We start from the raw sequence: 10,725 nt of genomic DNA, 5'->3' as shown, positions 1-10,725 counted from the left end.
TTTTTTTCTCTTCTCTTTCTATGCAATAAGGAAAAATTTGGGGAGCATAATTTTGAGGTTTCATACATTTTGATTGTTATGCATAAAGTTACAGAAAACTTTGCAGCATGTAGGGCTTTAGTAGCATCACATTGTTATATATCAGGAAACAGCAGGTTTCATGGTAATCTTCCAAAAATTCTTCGGTAAAACTAATGTAAAAAGTCATTTAACTTCTCAGCAGTATTCTTATCTTCCCTCACTGCTTTGTAGGGATTTAGAAGATCTGTTGGTTCTATTACAGTCATCTTCAAAATGTATTTTCATGGCTTCTGGGTATTGGTTTTAAAACTCTTTAATTCTTTTCTTGAAAATCCATTTTTATCCTTCTAATTTCTCTCTTTCTTCATTGCTGCTATGTCCTTGATTATTGATAGGCTTCATTAAGGTCAGTCTTCTTAAGTGCAGAGAATTTTCATGGTTGAACCAACTTTCTTGCTATTCTCATTCTCTAGACTCCAACATGCCATTTTCTAGCCACCTGTCCCTGTGGTGTTGAGAGACAGAATTCTCAGAAGACCCCACATGATGGGACTTGGTAAAAAAAAAGCCATGGAAAGTTTAAAATGCTTATGTTGTCATGGACAAACACAGCTTAATTTCATACTATGCTGCCAAATGTTGCACTGTTCTTACACCAAACAGATTCAATATAATTTCTACCATCTGCAGCAAGTTAATTTTGTAAGCAAAGTTCATATAAGATTAATTCCTTCAAATAGCTAATATGTTTCAAATTATTGAGCTAGTGTTTGAAAATATTTTGCCAGATACTAATTCTAAAATATTACTAGAAATTAGTCTACAAAACTAGTCTACAGAATTGCTTATTTTAGGTTAAACATCTTGCTTCTGTTAAGACGCTTTAATCGTGATTATCTATTGGTATGAATAATCTTAAATGTCAGTCCTACTTAACTTTTTTTAAGTCAGAAGAGAAAATTAAATTTTAAAAATTTTTACTGCATTCAACATCTCTGTTAAGTTCAGCTACAGACAATTGAGGCACTTGGTAGCCTAACTGAAAGAGGAAGAAATGAGCTTCAGATTGAAGAGTCTCCTTAAAGAAGAGCTACTCTTCTCCTAACATCCCAAAGAAATTATAGTAAAAGAAAATACTTCCAAACACAGCGTTTTTGAAAAAATCACTAAAATATTAAGAAAAACCTCTTTTTTGATCTGTTAAAATTCATACTTCTATTGCCAGTCAATTCAGCTATTTGGTGTAATTTTCCATGTCTCTAAAATTTGCTGGGTTTTTTTTGTTTTGTTTGTTTGTTTGTTTGATTATTAAAATCCCTGCTTTCAAGCAGATGCATTTAAGGATAATCTGAGCCCAGTGAATTAGTGAGACTTTAAAGCTGAAAAGTGGTTGTTTTATAATCTTATATTCTCTCAAAATTTCACAACAATATTTTGTGCTCAGGTTGGCATGCACTGTGAACTTACCAGAGAAGTCAAAAGAAATTCTTTCAGAATAACCACAGAATATCATACTTCTCAGTTCTATAAGGTTTTGAAACAACACAAAATGATTTTTAATTTTTTTTGTGGTATCCAATATCAAAGTGAAAGGAACAAAATAGATGACATAAAGATGTACCAGGGATTGAGCCAAAATCCCATGATCCCAATCTAGTTAACTGTATAGGCCTTTTGAAACTGTTTGATACCATACTTCTAATACCTTTGGTTTAACAAGATGGCTAGACTTCTACTTATTAAAAGTTCTGCAGAACTTCTGGCAATCATTTTGAATCTGAAGTGTTTGCACTGTTTACAGCACAGTTCTTGCTTTTTTTTTTCCTTAATCTTCTTTGTTATTGCATTCTGCGTAAAGCCTTAATTTAATTCTTGATGCCTCATTTCAGCACCTAGAAACGAAGCTGTGTGATATGAAGGAGTACTCAGCTACATAAGTTTCTGTGACACAAGCTATAACCTGCTAATTTGCATCCTGTGAAGGGCTGCCTGTTTAGAGAGACCTGAGGCAGCCTTGGAAAGCAGGGAGAAAATTAACAATAACTAGCTTTTTAAGCGTGCAGCTCTGAACTGCAACAATCCTGGACAAGCCATTTTATAATGGCTTCCCTAATGAGAACGTTCTTTTTGTTATTGAGGGTTCTTAACTCTTTTGCTTGTTTCTGTCTTGGTTTTTAAGTGTTAGCAATCATTACTGTAGTAGCATGTTCATCATACTGAGATGTCTCTGAGTTCCTATATAAATATCAGCCTTATTCCTCCTTTCTGGTGTTAAGAGAGCTGGAAATGGCAAATAAGTATTCTTTACTTTAGTATTTTGCTCGTTATATAAAACCAGCAGGTGAAAGAATAAATTATAGGCAAAGTGTACTTTAAAGTCACTTAAGCAGTGATGACTCTGGAAAGAAACGATTCAATTCTAGTTTAAAGTTATTATTGGAATTTTTTCTTTATCCAAATTAAGTGTTCCATATTTAAGAGTTCTATATTTATCTGAGCGTACTTAAAAGACACTATGTACAATGTAATAAAATTATAAAAAAACCACTGAGGAAACAGGAAGTATCAGCTCTTGGAATTCCAGCCTGGGCATGGTCTGTCCCTCTCTGCTCAATAACTGCCTGGTCTTTACAAGGTTCCTATGACAAGCTCCCACAGATGATTTTATCTAATCAGAGCCTTTTTTCATGTCCAGTGTGTCTTTCCTCTGAAGGAAAGCTGTACAGTTACCACTTTGCCCATGACTTCACCCGCCAGCTGCCCATTACTTTTAGGACAACTTTCATGTTCAGGTCTAAGTGGATGCAGTCAGTATTGCACTTCATTGAAGTTTACTTGTAAATTATCAGAATACTTTAATTTTGGAAAGAAAATTATCCCGCTTTCTTTGAGATGACTGAACCTATTTTTCCTTATTGACTGTTTTCATCCTGGATGGTGTTTAGTCATTTTCTTCAGCATGTTTGTTTAAGCAGCTACATTTTGTTCTGTAATTTTAATAAAAGGTACAAATATGGTTACAGCAAGGTTATATGTCACTAACTGAGAGGCTATAAAATGTGGTTGAATGTGACAAACACTTCTCACCATGCCAGGGATGCTTTGTTCTGACCTACCCAATGGCAAAGATGTGTCTTCTTATATAGTAATGTAAGCTGAAATTCATATTGTATATTGATATTATATAGCAGAGATCACTTTCAGTGAAAAAGTGTGAACGACATTTTGGAAGGAAAGAATTAATAAAAATCATTATACTGACTGTCCATCACAGAGAGAAGCTTGTGTGACCAGTTGTGGAGCTGAAAAAAATATGCAGGAAGCAGAGTGCTTAGCCACAGAATGATTCATTTTCAAAATTAGGAATAGAACCAGAAACCCAGGGCTTAAAATGCAGATTTAATATGAATCCTGGCTGCCTCAATTGAGAAAACCACAGCCAGACTGTTTTAATAGCAGGTATGCTTAGCTTTATTTTCTTTTATGTTCCTGTCACATATGCAACTTATGAAGGTTGCCAATTCAACCTCAAGAAGTGGCCATTACCTTGAAAAAAAATTTCTCATTTTCACCCTTCTCATAAATATAAATACTTCTACAAGAGGGCTAAAGTATTAAGCTGTGACTTTGATGCTAAAAATGTTGAGCAACAAGCTATGCTGGTGAGTCTGAAGGGTACTTGAACTGGATGTCTGCAGCATTTTGCAAGGAAAGGTTTTATAAATTAGTTTAAAATTGCTTTGCTGTTGCTAGCTGTCAATGGTAACTGTAATAGCCATAACTGAGTCTTTTGAATCTAAGTACTTACAGCATTAATTGATCCATATAATATTCATATGAGGTAGATTATATCCCTCTTTTAATCAAAGAAACTGTTGTAGGAGCTCAGGAAAGTTGGTAGTGGAATTTCCACTGACTTCATATATGTTGCTCACTGATGACATTCCTAAATGCCAGGTTGCTGATTTTCCATGGTACTAATGGCCTCTAACTCAGATCCAGGTCAATGGGAAGTCAGCTACAGTGCGTGAAAATGAGGTCACAGGAATGGAAAGCTGAGCACAGAAAGGCTCTGGGAAGGCAGGAAACTGGGAATCAGGTCTTAAAATGACATAACTGAAGCTGAAAGGCAGATTCAGAGGCACATAAAGGATTCAAGAACTGAGGATCTCCAGTTCATGGCCTTTAGTAATTGGTGTACACCACTCTATTTCCAATCCCAAAACCAGCCAACATTACATAACAGAGCTTTGGCAGCCCTCTGTGGTGCCTCCTGCTTCTGAGGCTTTTCATTAGCCAGCGCTTGGACTTCCAGAAAAAGGCAGACAATGAAAGTGTGAAAATATTCAGACCCATTTGCCAGAAATATCTGCACGTTTCTGTGACACAACCATGTAAATCAAATTCCTTACTAGCTGGTTTGCACAGTATAATAGCAAACACTGGTGAAGGAAGACGCAAATACATATAAAAGACTGCATGAATCTGGTAATGTCCTTAATTTTATTTTTTTTTTAGTAATGCAATAACAATTTTCACAAATACATATGGTAAATGGCAAAGGAAGCCAAAGTAGCTCATCTAAAATAATTTTCTGTGCATTATACCTAACATTAAGCAAGTTATTCCTGTCTGAAATGCAAATGGGAGGAAATGCAGTGGTCAACATAATGGGCATACTAATAACAGCAGGCAGTTATTGGTCACAGGAACTACACCAAACCTGCTGGGGAATTCACCTGGTTTCATTTACAGAGGCAAAAACCTATCCCCTGGGTTTCAAGCAGGGAAATAGCAAATGAACTGTCTGAAATTAAGAATGGCAGCCAATATGGTTGCTCACTGATTTGGGGAAAGGACTGTCTGCTGCATACAAAATGTGAAACCATGAGGAATTGGCAGTAGGACTAGAAGGGAGAATCAGAAATCTTGACAGACTTGCAGAGCATAGACAATGAAACTAGGACATATTTTTGATCATAGATGGCTGAATTGGGTACTGAAATCTTTCACTGTCCTAGAGGACCCAAAGTAAGTGAAATTTTGGGTTGTTACTTTTATATAAAGTCCTGTCTCCTGAGGCCACATGACACTGCTGAAAGTTCATGCCCTGGAAAACTTCAGATGACAGAAGTAGAGGCATTTGATTAAGTTTTTATGCTTGGAAATTACAAGTATTTCCACAGGATTATCTCCTGTTAGTTTTCTCTCATTGTCTGGCATGGAGAACAATGGAATCCCAGTACATCTATTGGCTGACACGTCCCTAGTTGTTGTATTTGAAAATTCTCAAGAGTAGGACACAAAACTGAAAGTTTTACAAAATCAGAACCAATGTTTAAGTAGAGCATCTGATTTCCTTGGCCACCTTACATCATATTTATGAGGTTGAAATTCAGCTGGCTTCACTGCAGTGTCTCCTGATTTACCACAGTGTCACTGGGATCAGAATTGTGCTCCCAGTCTCCATGTTGTAAAGACAAAATAAAGTCTGTTAAGTGTTTTAGTGGCAAGACAGGTCACCGAGGTTGTAATTATCTCTAATTGACACTTAACACAAGCTGTAATATTCTTTATGTGCTGCTGAATGGCAGCTCAGAAGGGTGTGAAAGTCTTTTCTATCAAGCAGCAAAGTGGAAAAAACCCCAAAAGAATATATTTTAGCTCTTGTCCTTTGAACTGAGTGCCCACATGCTCAGCACAAATGGGAACAAGTGCACCAACACCTATGGGAAATGACTCTTGGAATGTAATTTTTTGTCTGTATAAGTGATCACTCTATTGTATTACACTGTAATATAAAAATCTCTCTAGCTACCAGCACAACTCAACATACTCTTTCTTAACAAATGAATTAATGTTCCATCTTTTTACTGCAAGGAACTCTCAAGTGACAAATGATACAGTGTCTCCCTGACAGTACAAGAATGGCTATGCCAACATTGACATAAAAGAGGTGTTTCTCTATAAATGTGCAATCTTTTCAAATGTTTCTTCCAAAATTGTTAGAAGGGTTATACTGTTCCATTGGCACCTGAACAGTCCAGGTTCCTGATATCATCTTCTAGTACGTCTCTGTGAAATAATAAAAAAAAAAATTCATTTCATCAATCATAGCTTTTAAGCAACTGGCTAGAAAATTCTTTGCTATTTTGTTTGCTCTAAATACACTTTACAGTGAAAAAGGTATTGTGTAAGTAGTTGCAACTGAAGAAAAATCTCAAATACCGGTAAAAGATGACTTGCTGACTCAACATCACTATTAAAGGTTTGTTTCTGAAAAGTTTATGATAAACATTTAGAATACTCCAGCTCACTTCTTTAGAAGAAGATAGATAATTGCCTGACAATTAATGAAAGAGTACTCCATTTCAAGAAAGCAACATATATCAAGTCTCAGACGGCAAATCCTATCAACCATTATTTGGAAATAGGCGTTTCACTTTTTAAATAGTATCACTGCAAGAATGTCCAGCTTGTGATTTTGAAATGATCTTTCTAATTTTCTGAATCACAGACAGCATAAATAAACCATTTGCTGTTTTTAAATAGGCAGCAAAAAATCAATACATAAAAAAAAAAAAAAAAAAGGAGATGTCACGGGACATTTTCCAGAACAGTTAACCTTTAATTTTGGGAAGAAAAATGGACAACATATATAACCAACCATACTTACCTCTTTCAAAGATATTTTAATAGAGCTTCACTGAAAGGGATGCATTTACTCTACAGGTAAACTGGATTTTTTTCTAGGTTCCAGGTTTTTGGTTATATTTTTGCTAACAACAAATACTCATTAATTTTTATGGTTTTCAAAGGCATCCTAATGATTGTATCTTTCTCTGACTGTTATCTTCTCATCAGCAAATTCCTAAGTGATTTTGACTTAGTTAGGTACCTTTGAAAGTCTAACTATGTTTTTTGTCTTAATTTCTTTTAAAAAATACACTTTTCTATACAGCTTTTCTACATAAGCTGTGACTGTGGTGCTTAAAGCAGAAGACAACAGCACCAGCCTAGAATGAAAATCAGATTTCCTAGATGACCCAATGATGAGGTATTTCCCCACTCAGTGAATTTGCAGGACAAACAGACAGTAGCATGTATTGTTCAGAAGTTTTTGTTAATGTTCCTTAAAGCACTGAGACTAGTGGCAATGAAGTGAAGCAAAAAAGCAAGAAGCTGTCAAGTAGAAAGGGTGTGTGGAGCATTATGTACTTTTGAATTTTTTAAAATTCCTATGTTGTCTTGAATGAACTGGAAAAATAACTATAATATCCCTTCTTAGGTAACATTTTGAAGATCCTAATCTACTCATAATGTTAGTACTCATTGTCTCTCACCTGTTATTGGAAATTGTTCCATAATCTGGGACAATCTTTTTTTACATATTCATACATCAAAGTTTAAATATGTTAACATCAGACTTTCTTCATGAATATGTCCATGAAAACATTTTGTTAAAAAGGTAAAAAAGTGGTCTAATTTGTGAATCACAAAAAGAGAATTCATTAATTTTTTTTCTCTTTAAGAAAGATTATTAAATTAGTGTTCTGCTTTGAAAATACTTTATGAATTATTGTGCAATTTACTCTTTTAAATAACACAGGATAATAGAAGATTATATTAAAGACCCAAAATCAACTACTTAAACATTGTATTTTCTGGATTTCATTGTCCCTTCAGCTTGAAGTTTTCGCAGATAATTCAATATATACAATCCTTAGCAGTTTAAGACTGGGGTGCTGTACAATATGTATAAGCTCATTCTCATTCAGTATGATAAGAATGGCAGAATTCTCAATCTGCTTAGACTTTGTTCTAAAGCCCAAATCTCACAGCAAGAGGTCCCTGCCTTGTCTTTGATGACCCAATGCATATGGACTCCAAGTGTATCAGAAGAAGAACACCACACTACCACTGATGCTTTCGATTATGCTTCAGCCCAAAAATCAGCATGAAGGAAAGAGAGATTGCATTCTACCTTTCCCATATGGAAAACATGGTGAGTTGGTATCCATTAAAGATGATACATTCACATCTATAGGCAAATTCTTGTACCTCGGAGCCTGCTGACTCGTGATGCTGCTGGAAATGAAGTCACACAGGCAACATGGAAAGTAGCTTCAGACACAGGAAGAATGAAATAATGCGTCTGGAAAGAACAAGGAAGTAGACCTGAAGGCTTAGCTATATCAGTCCAAATATTTCATATGCATACAAGGCCACAAACTGCCTCAAAATGAGGTCCAGTTAGCTAGAGGTGAGTTAACTAGTTGTAAATGAGGTCTAGTTAGCTAACATAGTTACTGGGAAATGCTGGAAAAACAAGCTGAAGTTAAATATGCTTTTATGTACCATTGATTTCATGGCTAGAAACTAGTGGCAAGACCGTCTGCAGTGGCATTAAAATCTAGCAAGGAATAGGTAAGTGGGACTGAACAAACACAAAATAAAAGATGGCCCAAGCCCAGTAAGAATAACAAAATTAAAAAGTTATGTCTCAGATTTTCACACTGAAAAACCCCTATCAACTGATCTGTGCAATGCCAGTTAAAATATCTAAAAATATTAGAAACCAAATTCTGATTTGTTGTTGCTACACTGTCTTGAAAAATTGGACTAAAACTGGTCATACCGAAAAACTGGACCAATTTCTTACTAAGAGGGTTCTCCTGTATCGATTTTAGCAATGAGATATGAGGACAGAGAAGTTATTTCTCCATTTAAAACATGTTTCTCTCTCATGTACAGACATATAGATATACATTAATCCATATGCTAGAAACATACATACAAATATAGAGTATAAAATATGTGTATATCTATTACTTACATAGTCAGGAACATAAGAATTAACCTTGATTTTAGAGACCTATACCAAAAATTCAGATCACCGCATGAAAGAAACAACATTTTAAAATATGTAGTGTCAATTAGTACCCTGGAAGAAGTTTAAACAGAATTTTGGAAAGCAAGACATAATTGTTTCAGAGAAGCTATTTGTCTACCAAGTTATTTTAAATTTCTCTAAATATTTATAAAAATGAAAATCATTATAGATATGCAGAAAATCCTAACTGTTCAAAGGTTATGTCATGCTCTAGTGAACCATTTTCTGTATGCTTTTGTTAAGGATAAATTCTCAGTATTGTAAGATCGCTGTATAAGCCTAACAGCTAATTAACTTACTATTGTTTTAAATGACATTAAAAGTATTACAGAAACAAACAAAACTTGGCAAGTGGAAATTCTAATTTCTGCTTTTCAATAGCTTAGTGGCTTACTAAAATGAGTACAAAAGGATCAGATTGCTTTCAAAGTATTTAGCTAGGCTTTTATATACAGAAATGATCCCTCTAAAAAGAAAATTGTACAATTCTATGTGATCTAGCCTTTACAGGATCTAGTCAAAAAAGAATTAGAATAAATCACCCTTGTTAACCCTGATAGTCCATTATGTCATCAGCTATTACAGACTCTCTGCTACTGCAATGTAGGCATCATGTGTGGTGCTGTGAACATATCTGGAGATTAACTGCTGCCCAGAAGCATTGAGCTTAACGTTAAGAACTGTAATAAGCAACAGAGCCAAATTTACATTTTCTATGCTTGATTACAAATAGGTTCTCTATTCTGCAAGTTAAGGCAGATTGCAGAAATTCAGAGCTCCTTTAAACTTCAATTGAACTAAAAAAATAAGAAGGGGCAGAGGAATAATACTGAATTATTCAGGCTATATCCTAAAGAAGTTCTGGGGTCTTACTTTGAATCTGTAGAGTGCCTGAGAGAATGGAACTGCCACCTGAGTCAAAACTCCAGAATGAAAATGGCATTATAGAAAAATTACCAAATCAGCTGGAAAAGATTTCTTCCTTTATACTCTCTAGTTTTGAGGTCCTCACTGGAGAAAAATACATGTGCAAGTATTTTTTCTCATAAAGAAAAACACTAATTAGGAAAAAAAGCAAATGGTGTGAAAAGTTAGTGAAAAACTGTATCAATTACAAAGCTATAGCATCTGATTTTTCAAAGCATGGAAGTACTTAAAATGAGAATATGATCAGAATAAAAATTGCAAGCAGCAGTGTACTGTACATGAATATACTATATATAGCCACATGTCACAGCATTACTGATAATTACGTATTCAGTGCCAGTAATCACTCACAAGGATATTTTGTGATAGGTATTTCTGGAATTAAGCTGGAAGTTTCAGTCCTTTCTCTGGCTGGAAGTCACAGGAGCTTTCTTCTCTTATGTGCTGGACCACACGAGACAGCAATTTTTATCTCTAATAATATCTTTTCTTAATCTCCTTCAGATGGACTGCCTGTCTCAAATTGAGACGAGAGTGATTTAGAGTTAAAAGAATGGGTATAATAGAGATGTGGCATGTTTAAATCCTCTCCTTAGGAACATAAAACTCAATTAGAAGTATGGTCTGGCAGACTGTAAAAAAGGACTGTGAGGGAATGAATGTCTAGTAAATCATCCAGAACTTTATCAAAATGCAAAGCAAAGTTTAATTGTAAATATGGTGTAAAAAAATTGCGAAGATGAAAGTTAATTTGGGGTCAAACTTTTTTTTCTGGACATGGGAATCAGGATAGCTTAGATAAATAAAATAAAAGTGGAAATCAGCTTTAAAGTACAACTTGGTGAAAAACATCAGCTGTGCTACACAGGTATTCTTCACCCCAA

The 10,725-nt window shown here is 34.9% G+C and overlaps 1 long non-coding RNA gene across 1 annotated transcript; it reads right to left on the bottom strand.

The window, feature by feature from the left end:
- Positions 1-4,602: 4,602 nt before the first annotated feature.
- On the bottom strand, positions 4,603-10,725 carry LOC135287309 (uncharacterized). The gene is made up of 3 exons (XR_010351054.1): positions 10,193-10,725; positions 8,006-8,176; positions 4,603-6,096 (listed from the first exon to the last, which is right to left on the bottom strand). It is a non-coding gene; the product is annotated as an uncharacterized LOC135287309 (long non-coding RNA).

This window comes from Passer domesticus, chromosome 1 (genome assembly GCF_036417665.1).
Source record: "Passer domesticus isolate bPasDom1 chromosome 1, bPasDom1.hap1, whole genome shotgun sequence".
Taxonomy (NCBI): domain Eukaryota; kingdom Metazoa; phylum Chordata; class Aves; order Passeriformes; family Passeridae; genus Passer; species Passer domesticus.
Note: the sequence above shows the minus strand (reverse complement) of the source record. Positions and strands in the feature narration are given on the sequence as shown.